The sequence below is a fragment of the Ovis canadensis genome, chromosome 1, assembly GCF_042477335.2.
Source record: "Ovis canadensis isolate MfBH-ARS-UI-01 breed Bighorn chromosome 1, ARS-UI_OviCan_v2, whole genome shotgun sequence".
Classification (NCBI taxonomy): Eukaryota; Metazoa; Chordata; class Mammalia; order Artiodactyla; family Bovidae; genus Ovis; species Ovis canadensis.
The window spans coordinates 113,796,466-113,814,502 of record NC_091245.1 but is presented as its reverse complement, the minus strand read 5'-3'; the positions used below and the strand labels follow the sequence as shown (position 1 = coordinate 113,814,502).

At 68.1% G+C, this 18,037-nt stretch overlaps 10 non-coding genes across 10 annotated transcripts; 4 read left to right on the top strand and 6 right to left on the bottom strand.

Annotated features, from left to right (window-relative positions):
• Positions 1-2,107: 2,107 nt before the first annotated feature.
• Positions 2,108-2,179, bottom strand: TRNAE-CUC (transfer RNA glutamic acid (anticodon CUC)). The gene has a single exon. It is a non-coding gene; the product is annotated as a tRNA-Glu (tRNA).
• Positions 2,180-2,457: 278 nt separating this feature from the next.
• Positions 2,458-2,529, bottom strand: TRNAG-UCC (transfer RNA glycine (anticodon UCC)). The gene has a single exon. It is a non-coding gene; the product is annotated as a tRNA-Gly (tRNA).
• Positions 2,530-3,267: 738 nt separating this feature from the next.
• TRNAD-GUC (transfer RNA aspartic acid (anticodon GUC)) lies at positions 3,268-3,339 on the bottom strand. Its single transcript has one exon. It is a non-coding gene; the product is annotated as a tRNA-Asp (tRNA).
• A 555-nt stretch (positions 3,340-3,894) lies between these two features.
• Positions 3,895-3,977, top strand: TRNAL-CAG (transfer RNA leucine (anticodon CAG)). The gene has a single exon. It is a non-coding gene; the product is annotated as a tRNA-Leu (tRNA).
• A 1,493-nt stretch (positions 3,978-5,470) lies between these two features.
• On the top strand, positions 5,471-5,541 carry TRNAG-GCC (transfer RNA glycine (anticodon GCC)). The gene has a single exon. It is a non-coding gene; the product is annotated as a tRNA-Gly (tRNA).
• Positions 5,542-10,563: 5,022 nt separating this feature from the next.
• TRNAE-CUC (transfer RNA glutamic acid (anticodon CUC)) lies at positions 10,564-10,635 on the bottom strand. The gene has a single exon. It is a non-coding gene; the product is annotated as a tRNA-Glu (tRNA).
• A 278-nt stretch (positions 10,636-10,913) lies between these two features.
• Positions 10,914-10,985, bottom strand: TRNAG-UCC (transfer RNA glycine (anticodon UCC)). The gene has a single exon. It is a non-coding gene; the product is annotated as a tRNA-Gly (tRNA).
• Positions 10,986-11,723: 738 nt separating this feature from the next.
• TRNAD-GUC (transfer RNA aspartic acid (anticodon GUC)) lies at positions 11,724-11,795 on the bottom strand. The gene has a single exon. It is a non-coding gene; the product is annotated as a tRNA-Asp (tRNA).
• Positions 11,796-12,350: 555 nt separating this feature from the next.
• Positions 12,351-12,433, top strand: TRNAL-CAG (transfer RNA leucine (anticodon CAG)). Its single transcript has one exon. It is a non-coding gene; the product is annotated as a tRNA-Leu (tRNA).
• A 1,493-nt stretch (positions 12,434-13,926) lies between these two features.
• Positions 13,927-13,997, top strand: TRNAG-GCC (transfer RNA glycine (anticodon GCC)). Its single transcript has one exon. It is a non-coding gene; the product is annotated as a tRNA-Gly (tRNA).
• Positions 13,998-18,037: the final 4,040 nt, after the last annotated feature.

Genomic DNA, 18,037 nt, shown 5'->3' with positions numbered 1-18,037 from the left:
CCGGTCACATGGGAGCTCTCCTTGGCCCTCATGAAATCACAGCCACCTGCGCTGCCAGCCACCCCCGCCCCATCCCACCCTGAGGCCCCAGCAGTGTCACCCCCGACACTGGACACTCCCTCCCGATGGGTGGTGACTTTGGTCTCTGGGGCGGTACGGTGGGCCCACCCATCTCGGACCGGGTCTGGCCCCCAGCTGGCGCTGGCGCTCCGTTTCTGTCCTTCGCTTGCCTGCGTCCTAGCCTCCGCCCAGAGCCACAGCCCGCCGCCGAGCCTGAGCAGCCTGTGGCACCGAGCACCAGTGTGGCTCGCCCCCGCTCACCCGCCACCCGACCCAAATGGAGTGCTCACCCGCCATCTTCCTCACGCCACAGCCCCGTCACTGTCACGGCCTGCCCTCTGCCTTTCCCGCCAGACTCCAGGCTCGGCCCCACCTCCCCACCCAACATCCCCCTGGAGCTCGGGCTATCCCTCACACGTCCTGCCCTGGCCTGCCCTGCCCTGGCGTTCACCAGTGCGGGCCTCCCTCTGGCTCCGCAGCCCCAGCCCAACCCCCACGCCCACCCCTACCTACCGCAGATCCGTCCCAGCCTCTCACATGTGCCTGGCACGGCTTCGCCGCCGCGCCCATGCTTCTGTAGAGGCCCTGCTCGAGTGGCCTGCCGATCTTTCGGCCAGGTCCCCGAGAGCCCCACGCCGCCCCTTCCCGCCGGCCGTCCATGCAGACGCCCCGACCAAGCACCCCGGGGCCTGCCTCCCAGCTCCCTGCTCGCCGCCGCGCCCTCTGCTCGCGATCGCCCTGCCCGGGTCCCTGATCCACGTGGGGCGCCCACCAGCCATGGCCCCAAGCACCTTCCTCCGATACTCTCCCCCATGCACTCTGACGCCCACAGCCCCGGCAGGGGCCTCGAGGAAACCTCCTTTGGCGACGGCAAGCACACGTCGGGCCACGGGGGCTCCTTTCCCACAGGGCACTCGCCTTTGTGCCATCGCACCCGAGTGTGCCGCCCTCGCCGCACGTTGGTGCCTTTCGTCTGCCGTCCACTTCCCCTCCGAAGGACACAGTCCTTGAACAGACGTGAAACCCTTTGGGGATAGACCAGCCGAGACGGGGCCAAGAGGAGACTGTGCTGGAGGATCACCCTCGCGCAGAGTTCCTAGGGGAAGACGGTGACAGGGTGGGGAGAGGGATGGAGTGGATCCTGGATAGACAGTTTGGAGGGCGCTCTGTGTGTGTGTGTGTGTGTGTGTGTGTGTGCACCCGAGTGCCCACCTTTGGTTACGAGTGGGGGAGGGAGGCCTGGGTAAATCTTGCCTCAGTCCAGTAGGATTGAGAGCTGTGGTCAGGCAAGGGAAACAGCACGATGGTCGGGTTGTCCTCCCTGGCAGGCATCGCTGCCCCCGGGCGACTGAACTGCTACCCATGCCTCCCGGGCGCCGTGGTCCGCCTCCCAGAGCCCACTCAAGACCAGAACCCTCTTGGAGTCGCCAGCGGCACACGGGAGTCACAGCCAGCCCGGGACCTGGCACGCACTGGCCAAGCCGCCCAGAGAGGTGGCTGGCATGAGAGACACGACAAGGCAGGCGGTCCGTGGCCACGGCCCCCACTCCCAGAGGCAGATCCCCCTCGCTCACCTTCGGCTGTGGCCACCGCCCCTGCCGCTGCTGGCCCCCAGCTGGCGACCGCCACAGCCCACGCCCCTACCCCCAGCCCTACCCCCACCCCTACCGCCGCCGGCCCTATCCAAGCCCACCTCCTCACCACCACCCACAGCAGGAGAACCAGCACAAGCCCAGGAGCATCACCGCCACCACCAGGGGCAGCAGCCGCAGCCCCTCAGGAGGGAGGGAGGCGGGGGGTGGGGTTGGGGGGGGCTGGTGGATGGGAGGCCTCAGGCGCGTCGTGGTGGAAGCGGCGCGAGGTTGCCACTGCGGCCAAAACCTTTGCCCCGCGGGACGGCGGAGGTGGCCTGAATCGTGCTGGGGCTGGACGGGCAGGGTCCCGGGGGCCTCTGGCGCAGCGCTGAGCAAGCGTAGGCTAAGAAAAGGGTGGCAGGGTGTCCAGCGAGGACGTGGGCAGGTGGCAGGCGGAGAGGAAGAAGAAAGGCTTCCCTGACCGGGAATCGAACCCAGGCCGCGGCGGTGAGAGCGCCGAATCCTAACCACTAGACCACCAGGGAGCGTCGGGGTTCAGCCCTCGCCTGCTCCTGGTGAGCCCCGCGCCTCCATGCCACCCGCCCGTGCCACCTTGCTGCCCACACCCGGCCTTTGCAAGTGCAGCCGCCTGCCCTGCCGTGCCGTCTTGCTTTCAGCACCCTCAAAACACCGCGCGCGCCGCCGGCTTCTCGCACACACGCCAAAAGCCGCCGGCCAGCGGGCTGGCTCCCTGCTCCCACCTCTCTGTCCCCCGAACGCCCCTGCCGGGAGAGCGCTGGAACTCAGCAAAAGGTCGGCCCGCTGCGTTGGCCGGGAATCGAACCCGGGTCAACTGCTTGGAAGGCAGCTATGCTCACCACTATACCACCAACGCTCCACAGCCCGGGCGGCCGCCAGACGCCGGCCCCGGGCTCGCCCCAGCATACTCTCGCCGCCGCCTCCGCATCCCTGCCCCGACGCCCCGTCAGCCGGAGGCTTGCGCCGCCGCCGCCGGCGCTCCCAGCAGCCACGCGGCGCCCCGAGCGCGCCAGCGCCACGCGGTCGCCGGGAATCCACCGGCCGCACCGCCCCAGGGCGGCGCCCCCGCGGCCTTGCGGCCCTCCGGCCCTTCGCTCCCCGCCGCGGCCCGCCAACGCCTCCCCGCCCTCACCCCCGGCGGGCAACGCGGGGCACGCAGCTTCCAGCACCCAGCTGGCCAAAGCGCTACTCCACCGGGCGCTGGGCGAGGCCACTTCCCACGACAAGGGGACACGGGACCCACCTGCCTGCACGCGGCGGGGCCGTCGCGAGCCTACGAGCCCACTCAGGCAGCCACTGGGGGTCGGCGCGTGGGCGGGCGGCCGGCCGGCCGCCAGATCCGGCTATGGTCGGGCAAGGCCGTGGGGTCGCCAAGGAGGCCCTCGCTCCGCCGTGGCGACCGTGCGCCCGCCGACGACAAAGGGCTCAGGCTGGAGCGCTGCACGGGCAGAGGGGGTCGCCGGGAGCTAGGCCGGGCACCGCCGTCGGCGGCGCCCTGGCGCCTCGCCCAAAGACGTCGGGAGGAGGCGAAGGGCCCTCCGGGGCCTGGCGGCAGGACAGAGAGCGACCGCGGCCACCAAAAAGGGTGTGTTGCCTCCCCGTCGGGGAATCGAACCCCGGTCTCCCGCGTGACAGGCGGGGATACTCACCACTATACTAACGAGGACGGCGGCGACCGTCCTGCCGCCCGGCCGCCCTCGGGCTCTCGGGCTGCCTGCCCACGCCTCCCCTTGCCCAGCACGGGCCGCCGGCCACCACGGGTCCCGACCCAACCGCGCACCAGACCAACCGCCTCGGTCACAGCGGCAGCCCGCCACCCCGACAGGGACCCGGACCCCCGGGGCACTGGACCCTCCCCAGCGCGCCGCCTCTTGCCTCCAACGCGGGCGTTCCGCCGGGAGAAGGGGGCGCGAGAAGGCAAGCGGGGCTGCGACGACACGGTGGGCGCGCGCCGGCCGGCGTCGGGCCAGGACAGGCGCGGGTGGGGAGGGGCCGGCCCGCCCAGGGCCCTCTGGGTCCGCGGCGCGAGCGGCGGCGGAGCCAGGCGCCTCGGCCGGCCGCCGCGCGCCGGCTCCGTCGACCCCCACTCCGGACGCCCGCCCGCCTGCCTGCCTGCCTGCCTGCCTGGCGTGGCGCCGCCCGCGGCCCGCCAAGGGCGCCGGTGCTCGCGCCGCGTCGGGTCCCAGCCAGGCGAGCGGCCACGCGCCCAGCCAGGCCCGCCGTCAGGATGGCCGAGCGGTCTAAGGCGCTGCGTTCAGGTCGCAGTCTCCCCTGGAGGCGTGGGTTCGAATCCCACTCCTGACAAGCCAGCCTTTTGGCCCGCCGGACAAACGCACCCGTCCTCCGCGCGCCACTGCCTTTCTCCACACACGCCCTCCCGCCGCCACCTGCACCCCCACAGAAGGCACCTTCAGTCCTTCTCAGCGCATCTTTCCTCGCCAGCTGGCTGCAGCTGCAGCTGCTGCTTTTCCTGCCTCCCTGCCTCCCCCTGGCCCACACTCGCCCACCCTCCCACTTCCACTCCCACAGCCCCGCCGCGCCCCGCCCCCGGCCGCGCCGAAGCACGCAGCCCCGCGGCGGGTGGCAAGCCCTCCTCCCTTCGCCGGCGCTCCGACTTCTGCCCGGGGAACGGCCTACTCGCCCTCGCAGCCTTGCTTCCACGGCTGCCCCCGCCAGCTCTCCCGCCAGGCCGGCACCCCGTCCTCCGCGCCCGCCCCGCCGGCCCGCCTGCGCTCCCCAGCCACAGCGAGGCGGCCGAGCCCCCGCCTTGCCCGCCAAGGGGCTGCCGCGTGCCCTCGACCCTTCTCCGCCGTGCGTTCTTGGCCGGGCCGCAACCTGCCTGCCGCCCGCCCTGGACGCGTGCCATCCAGCCTTCCTGCTGGCCAGCGCACACCGGCCTTCCTTGCACGAGTCCGTCCCGGGAAGGGTGCTCCGCTGGGGAGGGAGCGGAAGCCCTGCGTGCCCGTCCAGCCCACCCCCCGGCGCCCGGCCCGCGCCCCCGACCTCGGCGCCACGGCGCCCGTTCCCGTGGGAAGCCGCTGCCCCGGCCGGAGCCAAGCCCGCCCTGGCGCGCTCCCTGCCTCTCAGCCCGCAGTCCCCGAGCCAGGAGCCGCGCTGCCAAAGGGCCCCTGCTCACCACCACCACCCCGTCAGAGCCGGACCCCGGGAGCGCGGTCGGCCAGAGCGCAGGAGCCAGGCTCACACGCCTTTGGGTCCCTGGGCCTGAGCGCGGGTCTAAGGATGGGATGGCGGGGGGAGGGCGGGTAGGGGGCGGTGGCGGAGGCGCTCGGAGGCGTCGCCCTCCCGCGCTCGCGCTTCCCGCACAGACCGAGCCCGGCGTCCCTTCCCCCGCCCGCTCTCGCACGCCCCACCCCGGCACGGCCGGAAAGCCAGCCCGCCAGAGGGACTTTGGGTCGGGACCCGGCGGTCGCTGAGAGGCACGTCTGCGCGCGGCCGCAGCGACCACGCAGCGCCTGCACCTGACAGGGATCCCGGCGCCGGGCAGACGGCGTCGGCTCCCGGCGCCCTCACGCGACACCGACAGGGTCGCGGCGGCCGTGGTCGGCGCAGAAGGCGCGGGACGGGCCGCGTGGGCCCGCGTCCCGTCGCCCCGGGCTCCCTCCGAGAGCGGCGCGCCCCGGGGTCCTGCACGTGCCCGGATCCTGTCTTACAGGTCGCCTGCCCGTCGTCTCCCGCTGCAACGGGGCAGAGAGATGCCCACGGGCGAGCAGTGAGCAGCGGCGGGCGGGTGGCGGCCAGCGCCTGAGGGGCAGCGACGGGCGGCGCTGGCCACCGGTGCATGGGTGGTTCAGTGGTAGAATTCTCGCCTGCCACGCGGGAGGCCCGGGTTCGATTCCCGCCCCATGCAGCCCCAGCGTCCCCTTTTGGTCCCACGGTGCGGCCCCAGAGCCCAACTAGGTCTGCCCGCTGAAACGCGCTCGAGGCAGCGCTCCTGCAAACGCTGGCTGGCTACCTGCCGCCCGCTGCCTCTCCCACACAGACGCCCAGGACCCCTCCCCACCTCACCCACAAAAGGCCCTGCTGCCAAGCCTTCGTGGCCCCAAACCCTGCGGGCTCAGCCGCCCGTGCGTCCAGGCACCTTTCTTGTGTTTGCTCGCGTCCTCACCCGGACCCAGCCGAGGGCTCGGGGACTGCACTGGCAGGAATACCCCACCGCTGGCAGCCGCCCGCACCACACTTCATCTTTCACAACGTCCGTCTCCAAGCTCCCTGCCTCACTCTCCCCACACTCCGAGAGAAATCAATCACACTACGTTTGCACAGCCAGGAGCAAGGGAGCTGCCACATCTGGCAAGCATACCTCCCTTTTGCCTGCAGGGTCCCTGGACCACGTCTTGCAGGACGAGTTCCAAAGAAGTCCACCAGCTGCCGGCCCTCGCCCTCGGGCCTGGCCTCGGCAGAAATAGGTTTCCAACAGCAACGCCCTCACCGCCTCAAACACCACCCCTTCCCCCTGAAACCCTCTTGCGCGCCTCACCTCAGCATCAGCCCTGCCCCAAGAGCACCCCCACCTCAGCCTGCAGCCTCACCGTCCCCCTACTCCCCCACATGCACCCATCCCACCCCCAGCTCCCCGCCTCCCCCATCTCCACACACCCCGCCCCCCACGCCCCGTTCCTCCCTGAGCCGTTCCAAATCCCACTCTTGCCAAGGAACCTGCCTTTGCATCTGTCCCACTGGCCTGCCTCCCCCCACCCCCCGCTTCAAGCCACGGCCTGCTCCTTTTTCTGCTTCTTCGAACACAAGTAGAACGGATTCACATTCCTGGGTGAGTCTCAGGTGCCCGGCAAAGTGATTCAGTCCCCTGTTCTTTGCCAGGTGGTCTTCCAGTGTAGGTGAAGGCGAGATACAGATACACTTCTCCTGCTACAGAGGAAAGCTCTGTTGCTCTTCTACTGTAAGCACAGTCTTTCCTATCTCTTGATCCGACTTCAACTTCGTCCCTCCCTGCCTTTCCCCTTGGGTAGCCCTATGTACGTTTTCGGGGTCTCCAGGTCGCTTTCCCCTTTGCGCATAGATTCGTCTGTATTCGTCGTTAAGAGTCCACAGAGCTTTCTCCCGATCCAAGCGACTCACTTCACTGAGCGGACCCTTCTGTGGGTCCGTCTGACCTTGCGGCCCATGGCGATGGCGGCTCCTTCTTGAGGGCTGCGTCATATTCCACGGTACAGATATCCCTCACCTTCTTGTGCCGGCCACGTGCCGACGGGCACTTGGGCGTTTCCCGCGGGTCTCGGCTCCGGCACAGAGGGCTGCGGTGACCCTGGGGGATGCCTGCATCTCTCCCCATTAGGGGTATTTGTCGTCTTTTCCCGACGCGTGCCCAGGGTTGGCTTTCCTGGATCATAATGGAAGCTCTTCTTTTTCCTATTGCTGGACTGATCCTCGACTGACTGACTTCGACGGAGTAGCACTTGTCCTGGAAGCGTAGTTGATCTACAACCTGGTGTGCGTTTCCGCTGTACAGCGTTGGGGTTCAGTCCTGTCTGTGGGTGGGTGGGGGGGGGCTCATGTGTTCAGCTCGTTTCCATTGCGGGTGATGACAGCATATGGGATCTCATTCCCTGCGGTATCCCGCGTGTCCTTGTTCCTCCTCCCCTTCCTACGCAGTACTGGTACGGTTGATCCGTTGAGCCCGGCTCCTCAATCATCCCTCGGTCCCTGACTGCGCCCTTGGGAAGCCCCAAGCGGCTTTCCTGTGTCTGAGAGTCTGTGGCTGGTTGGCCCAGGGATTCATTTGTACAACACTTTAGAGTCCACCCATCCGTGACCTTGTCTGTTTGACTTCCCTCACCAAGGATAATATTCTGCAGCTCCAGCCGCCGTTGCTGCCAGTGACACTATCTGCCTCTTGTGGACGGCTCGGTGACATCCCATTCTCTCCCTTTCTCTGATACTGCATCTTGGTGGCTGAGCCTTTGGGGATGGGCACTAGGGTTTTCTCCACGTCTCGGCTATGGCAAACGGTGCTGCTGTGACTGTGGGGGTTGCATGTGTCTTTCCGAATGAAGAGCTGCGCCTTTCGTGGATATGTACCCAGGGTGGGGTTGGCATAGCTCACCTGTTTTCCGCTGACTTCATTGCCTGCTGAGTTAGTTTTCTTTTGAAAGCTTACTCCGACGTCGTAGTCACGGTTGTTGCGGAAGTACAGTGGATTCCCAATATTGTGCTGGTTTCCGGTGGACCGCAGTGTGATCCTGTTTTGCTTGTGCAGATCTCGAGTGTCATATATGGTTTCAGATTCTTTTCCACTTGAGGTTACTCCAGGGCACTGACGCTGATTCCCTGTGTTGAACTGGATAACCTTGGCGCTTCTCCCTTTAGACAGGGTCCTGCGTATCTGTGCGTTGCAGCTCCCCAGTCATCCCTCCAGCGCTGCCTTTCCGCTTGCGTTACCCTAAGGTGGGTTTCTGCGTGAGTCGGTTTCTCCTGGCAAATAGCTTCGTTTTGTATTATTTTCCATGCTCCACATGCCTCGGTCCAACGCGGTCTGACATTCTCCGCCGAGTGTAAGAGTCTCCAGCTGCATCATTGCTTGTGACAACTGGCAATTCTTGACGTGTTTCTGATGCCTGAGTGATGGCGCCATGCTGCATCGATGCCACCCCTTCTTGGGCCCGCCGTGTGTGGCTGGGCGCTGGGGTTTGCTCCGTGTACGGGCCCTGGCAGGCGGTGCTGCCGAGGCGGTGGCGGTGTCCGGACCCTCAGACCTCCCCGAGGTTTGCCCTCTGCGGGCGTGTGCCCTGGAGGGCTGACTGTGCCCGGTCACATGGGAGCTCTCCTTGGCCCTCATGAAATCACAGCCACCTGCGCTGCCAGCCACCCCCGCCCCATCCCACCCTGAGGCCCCAGCAGTGTCACCCCCGACACTGGACACTCCCTCCCGATGGGTGGTGACTTTGGTCTCTGGGGCGGTACGGTGGGCCCACCCATCTCGGACCGGGTCTGGCCCCCAGCTGGCGCTGGCGCTCCGTTTCTGTCCTTCGCTTGCCTGCGTCCTAGCCTCCGCCCAGAGCCACAGCCCGCCGCCGAGCCTGAGCAGCCTGTGGCACCGAGCACCAGTGTGGCTCGCCCCCGCTCACCCGCCACCCGACCCAAATGGAGTGCTCACCCGCCATCTTCCTCACGCCACAGCCCCGTCACTGTCACGGCCTGCCCTCTGCCTTTCCCGCCAGACTCCAGGCTCGGCCCCACCTCCCCACCCAACATCCCCCTGGAGCTCGGGCTATCCCTCACACGTCCTGCCCTGGCCTGCCCTGCCCTGGCGTTCACCAGTGCGGGCCTCCCTCTGGCTCCGCAGCCCCAGCCCAACCCCCACGCCCACCCCTACCTACCGCAGATCCGTCCCAGCCTCTCACATGTGCCTGGCACGGCTTCGCCGCCGCGCCCATGCTTCTGTAGAGGCCCTGCTCGAGTGGCCTGCCGATCTTTCGGCCAGGTCCCCGAGAGCCCCACGCCGCCCCTTCCCGCCGGCCGTCCATGCAGACGCCCCGACCAAGCACCCCGGGGCCTGCCTCCCAGCTCCCTGCTCGCCGCCGCGCCCTCTGCTCGCGATCGCCCTGCCCGGGTCCCTGATCCACGTGGGGCGCCCACCAGCCATGGCCCCAAGCACCTTCCTCCGATACTCTCCCCCATGCACTCTGACGCCCACAGCCCCGGCAGGGGCCTCGAGGAAACCTCCTTTGGCGACGGCAAGCACACGTCGGGCCACGGGGGCTCCTTTCCCACAGGGCACTCGCCTTTGTGCCATCGCACCCGAGTGTGCCGCCCTCGCCGCACGTTGGTGCCTTTCGTCTGCCGTCCACTTCCCCTCCGAAGGACACAGTCCTTGAACAGACGTGAAACCCTTTGGGGATAGACCAGCCGAGACGGGGCCAAGAGGAGACTGTGCTGGAGGATCACCCTCGCGCAGAGTTCCTAGGGGAAGACGGTGACAGGGTGGGGAGAGGGATGGAGTGGATCCTGGATAGACAGTTTGGAGGGCGCTCTGTGTGTGTGTGTGTGTGTGTGTGTGTGTGCACCCGAGTGCCCACCTTTGGTTACGAGTGGGGGAGGGAGGCCTGGGTAAATCTTGCCTCAGTCCAGTAGGATTGAGAGCTGTGGTCAGGCAAGGGAAACAGCACGATGGTCGGGTTGTCCTCCCTGGCAGGCATCGCTGCCCCCGGGCGACTGAACTGCTACCCATGCCTCCCGGGCGCCGTGGTCCGCCTCCCAGAGCCCACTCAAGACCAGAACCCTCTTGGAGTCGCCAGCGGCACACGGGAGTCACAGCCAGCCCGGGACCTGGCACGCACTGGCCAAGCCGCCCAGAGAGGTGGCTGGCATGAGAGACACGACAAGGCAGGCGGTCCGTGGCCACGGCCCCCACTCCCAGAGGCAGATCCCCCTCGCTCACCTTCGGCTGTGGCCACCGCCCCTGCCGCTGCTGGCCCCCAGCTGGCGACCGCCACAGCCCACGCCCCTACCCCCAGCCCTACCCCCACCCCTACCGCCGCCGGCCCTATCCAAGCCCACCTCCTCACCACCACCCACAGCAGGAGAACCAGCACAAGCCCAGGAGCATCACCGCCACCACCAGGGGCAGCAGCCGCAGCCCCTCAGGAGGGAGGGAGGCGGGGGGTGGGGTTGGGGGGGGGCTGGTGGATGGGAGGCCTCAGGCGCGTCGTGGTGGAAGCGGCGCGAGGTTGCCACTGCGGCCAAAACCTTTGCCCCGCGGGACGGCGGAGGTGGCCTGAATCGTGCTGGGGCTGGACGGGCAGGGTCCCGGGGGCCTCTGGCGCAGCGCTGAGCAAGCGTAGGCTAAGAAAAGGGTGGCAGGGTGTCCAGCGAGGACGTGGGCAGGTGGCAGGCGGAGAGGAAGAAGAAAGGCTTCCCTGACCGGGAATCGAACCCAGGCCGCGGCGGTGAGAGCGCCGAATCCTAACCACTAGACCACCAGGGAGCGTCGGGGTTCAGCCCTCGCCTGCTCCTGGTGAGCCCCGCGCCTCCATGCCACCCGCCCGTGCCACCTTGCTGCCCACACCCGGCCTTTGCAAGTCCAGCCGCCTGCCCTGCCGTGCCGTCTTGCTTTCAGCACCCTCAAAACACCGCGCGCGCCGCCGGCTTCTCGCACACACGCCAAAAGCCGCCGGCCAGCGGGCTGGCTCCCTGCTCCCACCTCTCTGTCCCCCGAACGCCCCTGCCGGGAGAGCGCTGGAACTCAGCAAAAGGTCGGCCCGCTGCGTTGGCCGGGAATCGAACCCGGGTCAACTGCTTGGAAGGCAGCTATGCTCACCACTATACCACCAACGCTCCACAGCCCGGGCGGCCGCCAGACGCCGGCCCCGGGCTCGCCCCAGCATACTCTCGCCGCCGCCTCCGCATCCCTGCCCCGACGCCCCGTCAGCCGGAGGCTTGCGCCGCCGCCGCCGGCGCTCCCAGCAGCCACGCGGCGCCCCGAGCGCGCCAGCGCCACGCGGTCGCCGGGAATCCACCGGCCGCACCGCCCCAGGGCGGCGCCCCCGCGGCCTTGCGGCCCTCCGGCCCTTCGCTCCCCGCCGCGGCCCGCCAACGCCTCCCCGCCCTCACCCCCGGCGGGCAACGCGGGGCACGCAGCTTCCAGCACCCAGCTGGCCAAAGCGCTACTCCACCGGGCGCTGGGCGAGGCCACTTCCCACGACAAGGGGACACGGGACCCACCTGCCTGCACGCGGCGGGGCCGTCGCGAGCCTACGAGCCCACTCAGGCAGCCACTGGGGGTCGGCGCGTGGGCGGGCGGCCGGCCGGCCGCCAGATCCGGCTATGGTCGGGCAAGGCCGTGGGGTCGCCAAGGAGGCCCTCGCTCCGCCGTGGCGACCGTGCGCCCGCCGACGACAAAGGGCTCAGGCTGGAGCGCTGCACGGGCAGAGGGGGTCGCCGGGAGCTAGGCCGGGCACCGCCGTCGGCGGCGCCCTGGCGCCTCGCCCAAAGACGTCGGGAGGAGGCGAAGGGCCCTCCGGGGCCTGGCGGCAGGACAGAGAGCGACCGCGGCCACCAAAAAGGGTGTGTTGCCTCCCCGTCGGGGAATCGAACCCCGGTCTCCCGCGTGACAGGCGGGGATACTCACCACTATACTAACGAGGACGGCGGCGACCGTCCTGCCGCCCGGCCGCCCTCGGGCTCTCGGGCTGCCTGCCCACGCCTCCCCTTGCCCAGCACGGGCCGCCGGCCACCACGGGTCCCGACCCAACCGCGCACCAGACCAACCGCCTCGGTCACAGCGGCAGCCCGCCACCCCGACAGGGACCCGGACCCCCGGGGCACTGGACCCTCCCCAGCGCGCCGCCTCTTGCCTCCAACGCGGGCGTTCCGCCGGGAGAAGGGGGCGCGAGAAGGCAAGCGGGGCTGCGACGACACGGTGGGCGCGCGCCGGCCGGCGTCGGGCCAGGACAGGCGCGGGTGGGGAGGGGCCGGCCCGCCCAGGGCCCTCTGGGTCCGCGGCGCGAGCGGCGGCGGAGCCAGGCGCCTCGGCCGGCCGCCGCGCGCCGGCTCCGTCGACCCCCACTCCGGACGCCCGCCCGCCTGCCTGCCTGCCTGCCTGCCTGGCGTGGCGCCGCCCGCGGCCCGCCAAGGGCGCCGGTGCTCGCGCCGCGTCGGGTCCCAGCCAGGCGAGCGGCCACGCGCCCAGCCAGGCCCGCCGTCAGGATGGCCGAGCGGTCTAAGGCGCTGCGTTCAGGTCGCAGTCTCCCCTGGAGGCGTGGGTTCGAATCCCACTCCTGACAAGCCAGCCTTTTGGCCCGCCGGACAAACGCACCCGTCCTCCGCGCGCCACTGCCTTTCTCCACACACGCCCTCCCGCCGCCACCTGCACCCCCACAGAAGGCACCTTCAGTCCTTCTCAGCGCATCTTTCCTCGCCAGCTGGCTGCAGCTGCAGCTGCTGCTTTTCCTGCCTCCCTGCCTCCCCCTGGCCCACACTCGCCCACCCTCCCACTTCCACTCCCACAGCCCCGCCGCGCCCCGCCCCCGGCCGCGCCGAAGCACGCAGCCCCGCGGCGGGTGGCAAGCCCTCCTCCCTTCGCCGGCGCTCCGACTTCTGCCCGGGGAACGGCCTACTCGCCCTCGCAGCCTTGCTTCCACGGCTGCCCCCGCCAGCTCTCCCGCCAGGCCGGCACCCCGTCCTCCGCGCCCGCCCCGCCGGCCCGCCTGCGCTCCCCAGCCACAGCGAGGCGGCCGAGCCCCCGCCTTGCCCGCCAAGGGGCTGCCGCGTGCCCTCGACCCTTCTCCGCCGTGCGTTCTTGGCCGGGCCGCAACCTGCCTGCCGCCCGCCCTGGACGCGTGCCATCCAGCCTTCCTGCTGGCCAGCGCACACCGGCCTTCCTTGCACGAGTCCGTCCCGGGAAGGGTGCTCCGCTGGGGAGGGAGCGGAAGCCCTGCGTGCCCGTCCAGCCCACCCCCCGGCGCCCGGCCCGCGCCCCCGACCTCGGCGCCACGGCGCCCGTTCCCGTGGGAAGCCGCTGCCCCGGCCGGAGCCAAGCCCGCCCTGGCGCGCTCCCTGCCTCTCAGCCCGCAGTCCCCGAGCCAGGAGCCGCGCTGCCAAAGGGCCCCTGCTCACCACCACCACCCCGTCAGAGCCGGACCCCGGGAGCGCGGTCGGCCAGAGCGCAGGAGCCAGGCTCACACGCCTTTGGGTCCCTGGGCCTGAGCGCGGGTCTAAGGATGGGATGGCGGGGGGAGGGCGGGTAGGGGGCGGTGGCGGAGGCGCTCGGAGGCGTCGCCCTCCCGCGCTCGCGCTTCCCGCACAGACCGAGCCCGGCGTCCCTTCCCCCGCCCGCTCTCGCACGCCCCACCCCGGCACGGCCGGAAAGCCAGCCCGCCAGAGGGACTTTGGGTCGGGACCCGGCGGTCGCTGAGAGGCACGTCTGCGCGCGGCCGCAGCGACCACGCAGCGCCTGCACCTGACAGGGATCCCGGCGCCGGGCAGACGGCGTCGGCTCCCGGCGCCCTCACGCGACACCGACAGGGTCGCGGCGGCCGTGGTCGGCGCAGAAGGCGCGGGACGGGCCGCGTGGGCCCGCGTCCCGTCGCCCCGGGCTCCCTCCGAGAGCGGCGCGCCCCGGGGTCCTGCACGTGCCCGGATCCTGTCTTACAGGTCGCCTGCCCGTCGTCTCCCGCTGCAACGGGGCAGAGAGATGCCCACGGGCGAGCAGTGAGCAGCGGCGGGCGGGTGGCGGCCAGCGCCTGAGGGGCAGCGACGGGCGGCGCTGGCCACCGGTGCATGGGTGGTTCAGTGGTAGAATTCTCGCCTGCCACGCGGGAGGCCCGGGTTCGATTCCCGCCCCATGCAGCCCCAGCGTCCCCTTTTGGTCCCACGGTGCGGCCCCAGAGCCCAACTAGGTCTGCCCGCTGAAACGCGCTCGAGGCAGCGCTCCTGCAAACGCTGGCTGGCTACCTGCCGCCCGCTGCCTCTCCCACACAGACGCCCAGGACCCCTCCCCACCTCACCCACAAAAGGCCCTGCTGCCAAGCCTTCGTGGCCCCAAACCCTGCGGGCTCAGCCGCCCGTGCGTCCAGGCACCTTTCTTGTGTTTGCTCGCGTCCTCACCCGGACCCAGCCGAGGGCTCGGGGACTGCACTGGCAGGAATACCCCACCGCTGGCAGCCGCCCGCACCACACTTCATCTTTCACAACGTCCGTCTCCAAGCTCCCTGCCTCACTCTCCCCACACTCCGAGAGAAATCAATCACACTACGTTTGCACAGCCAGGAGCAAGGGAGCTGCCACATCTGGCAAGCATACCTCCCTTTTGCCTGCAGGGTCCCTGGACCACGTCTTGCAGGACGAGTTCCAAAGAAGTCCACCAGCTGCCGGCCCTCGCCCTCGGGCCTGGCCTCGGCAGAAATAGGTTTCCAACAGCAACGCCCTCACCGCCTCAAACACCACCCCTTCCCCCTGAAACCCTCTTGCGCGCCTCACCTCAGCATCAGCCCTGCCCCAAGAGCACCCCCACCTCAGCCTGCAGCCTCACCGTCCCCCTACTCCCCCACATGCACCCATCCCACCCCCAGCTCCCCGCCTCCCCCATCTCCACACACCCCGCCCCCCACGCCCCGTTCCTCCCTGAGCCGTTCCAAATCCCACTCTTGCCAAGGAACCTGCCTTTGCATCTGTCCCACTGGCCTGCCTCCCCCCACCCCCCGCTTCAAGCCACGGCCTGCTCCTTTTTCTGCTTCTTCGAACACAAGTAGAACGGATTCACATTCCTGGGTGAGTCTCAGGTGCCCGGCAAAGTGATTCAGTCCCCTGTTCTTTGCCAGGTGGTCTTCCAGTGTAGGTGAAGGCGAGATACAGATACACTTCTCCTGCTACAGAGGAAAGCTCTGTTGCTCTTCTACTGTAAGCACAGTCTTTCCTATCTCTTGATCCGACTTCAACTTCGTCCCTCCCTGCCTTTCCCCTTGGGTAGCCCTATGTACGTTTTCGGGGTCTCCAGGTCGCTTTCCCCTTTGCGCATAGATTCGTCTGTATTCGTCGTTAAGAGTCCACAGAGCTTTCTCCCGATCCAAGCGACTCACTTCACTGAGCGGACCCTTCTGTGGGTCCGTCTGACCTTGCGGCCCATGGCGATGGCGGCTCCTTCTTGAGGGCTGCGTCATATTCCACGGTACAGATATCCCTCACCTTCTTGTGCCGGCCACGTGCCGACGGGCACTTGGGCGTTTCCCGCGGGTCTCGGCTCCGGCACAGAGGGCTGCGGTGACCCTGGGGGATGCCTGCATCTCTCCCCATTAGGGGTATTTGTCGTCTTTTCCCGACGCGTGCCCAGGGTTGGCTTTCCTGGATCATAATGGAAGCTCTTCTTTTTCCTATTGCTGGACTGATCCTCGACTGACTGACTTCGACGGAGTAGCACTTGTCCTGGAAGCGTAGTTGATCTACAACCTGGTGTGCGTTTCCGCTGTACAGCGTTGGGGTTCAGTCCTGTCTGTGGGTGGGTGGGGGGGGGCTCATGTGTTCAGCTCGTTTCCATTGCGGGTGATGACAGCATATGGGATCTCATTCCCTGCGGTATCCCGCGTGTCCTTGTTCCTCCTCCCCTTCCTACGCAGTACTGGTACGGTTGATCCGTTGAGCCCGGCTCCTCAATCATCCCTCGGTCCCTGACTGCGCCCTTGGGAAGCCCCAAGCGGCTTTCCTGTGTCTGAGAGTCTGTGGCTGGTTGGCCCAGGGATTCATTTGTACAACACTTTAGAGTCCACCCATCCGTGACCTTGTCTGTTTGACTTCCCTCACCAAGGATAATATTCTGCAGCTCCAGCCGCCGTTGCTGCCAGTGACACTATCTGCCTCTTGTGGACGGCTCGGTGACATCCCATTCTCTCCCTTTCTCTGATACTGCATCTTGGTGGCTGAGCCTTTGGGGATGGGCACTAGGGTTTTCTCCACGTCTCGGCTATGGCAAACGGTGCTGCTGTGACTGTGGGGGTTGCATGTGTCTTTCCGAATGAAGAGCTGCGCCTTTCGTGGATATGTACCCAGGGTGGGGTTGGCATAGCTCACCTGTTTTCCGCTGACTTCATTGCCTGCTGAGTTAGTTTTCTTTTGAAAGCTTACTCCGACGTCGTAGTCACGGTTGTTGCGGAAGTACAGTGGATTCCCAATATTGTGCTGGTTTCCGGTGGACCGCAGTGTGATCCTGTTTTGCTTGTGCAGATCTCGAGTGTCATATATGGTTTCAGATTCTTTTCCACTTGAGGTTACTCCAGGGCACTGACGCTGATTCCCTGTGTTGAACTGGATAACCTTGGCGCTTCTCCCTTTAGACAGGGTCCTGCGTATCTGTGCGTTGCAGCTCCCCAGTCATCCCTCCAGCGCTGCCTTTCCGCTTGCGTTACCCTAAGGTGGGTTTCTGCGTGAGTCGGTTTCTCCTGGCAAATAGCTTCGTTTTGTATTATTTTCCATGCTCCACATGCCTCGGTCCAACGCGGTCTGACATTCTCCGCCGAGTGTAAGAGTCTCCAGCTGCATCATTGCTTGTGACAACTGGCAATTCTTGACGTGTTTCTGATGCCTGAGTGATGGCGCCATGCTGCATCGATGCCACCCCTTCTTGGGCCCGCCGTGTGTGGCTGGGCGCTGGGGTTTGCTCCGTGTACGGGCCCTGGCAGGCGGTGCTGCCGAGGCGGTGGCGGTGTCCGGACCCTCAGACCTCCCCGAGGTTTGCCCTCTGCGGGCGTGTGCCCTGGAGGGCTGACTGTGCCCGGTCACATGGGAGCTCTCCTTGGCCCTCATGAAATCACAGCCACCTGCGCTGCCAGCCACCCCCGCCCCATCCCACCCTGAGGCCCCAGCAGTGTCACCCCCGACACTGGACACTCCCTCCCGATGGGTGGTGACTTTGGTCTCTGGGGCGGTACGGTGGGCCCACCCATCTCGGACCGGGTCTGGCCCCCAGCTGGCGCTGGCGCTCCGTTTCTGTCCTTCGCTTGCCTGCGTCCTAGCCTCCGCCCAGAGCCACAGCCCGCCGCCGAGCCTGAGCAGCCTGTGGCACCGAGCACCAGTGTGGCTCGCCCCCGCTCACCCGCCACCCGACCCAAATGGAGTGCTCACCCGCCATCTTCCTCACGCCACAGCCCCGTCACTGTCACGGCCTGCCCTCTGCCTTTCCCGCCAGACTCCAGGCTCGGCCCCACCTCCCCACCCAACATCCCCCTGGAGCTCGGGCTATCCCTCACACGTCCTGCCCTGGCCTGCCCTGCCCTGGCGTTCACCAGTGCGGGCCTCCCTCTGGCTCCGCAGCCCCAGCCCAACCCCCACGCCCACCCCTACCTACCGCAGATCCGTCCCAGCCTCTCACATGTGCCTGGCACGGCTTCGCCGCCGCGCCCATGCTTCTGTAGAGGCCCTGCTCGAGTGGCCTGCCGATCTTTCGGCCAGGTCCCCGAGAGCCCCACGCCGCCCCTTCCCGCCGGCCGTCCATGCAGACGCCCCGACCAAGCACCCCGGGGCCTGCCTCCCAGCTCCCTGCTCGCCGCCGCGCCCTCTGCTCGCGATCGCCCTGCCCGGGTCCCTGATCCACGTGGGGCGCCCACCAGCCATGGCCCCAAGCACCTTCCTCCGATACTCTCCCCCATGCACTCTGACGCCCACAGCCCCGGCAGGGGCCTCGAGGAAACCTCCTTTGGCGACGGCAAGCACACGTCGGGCCACGGGGGCTCCTTTCCCACAGGGCACTCGCCTTTGTGCCATCGCACCCGAGTGTGCCGCCCTCGCCGCACGTTGGTGCCTTTCGTCTGCCGTCCACTTCCCCTCCGAAGGACACAGTCCTTGAACAGACGTGAAACCCTTTGGGGATAGACCAGCCGAGACGGGGCCAAGAGGAGACT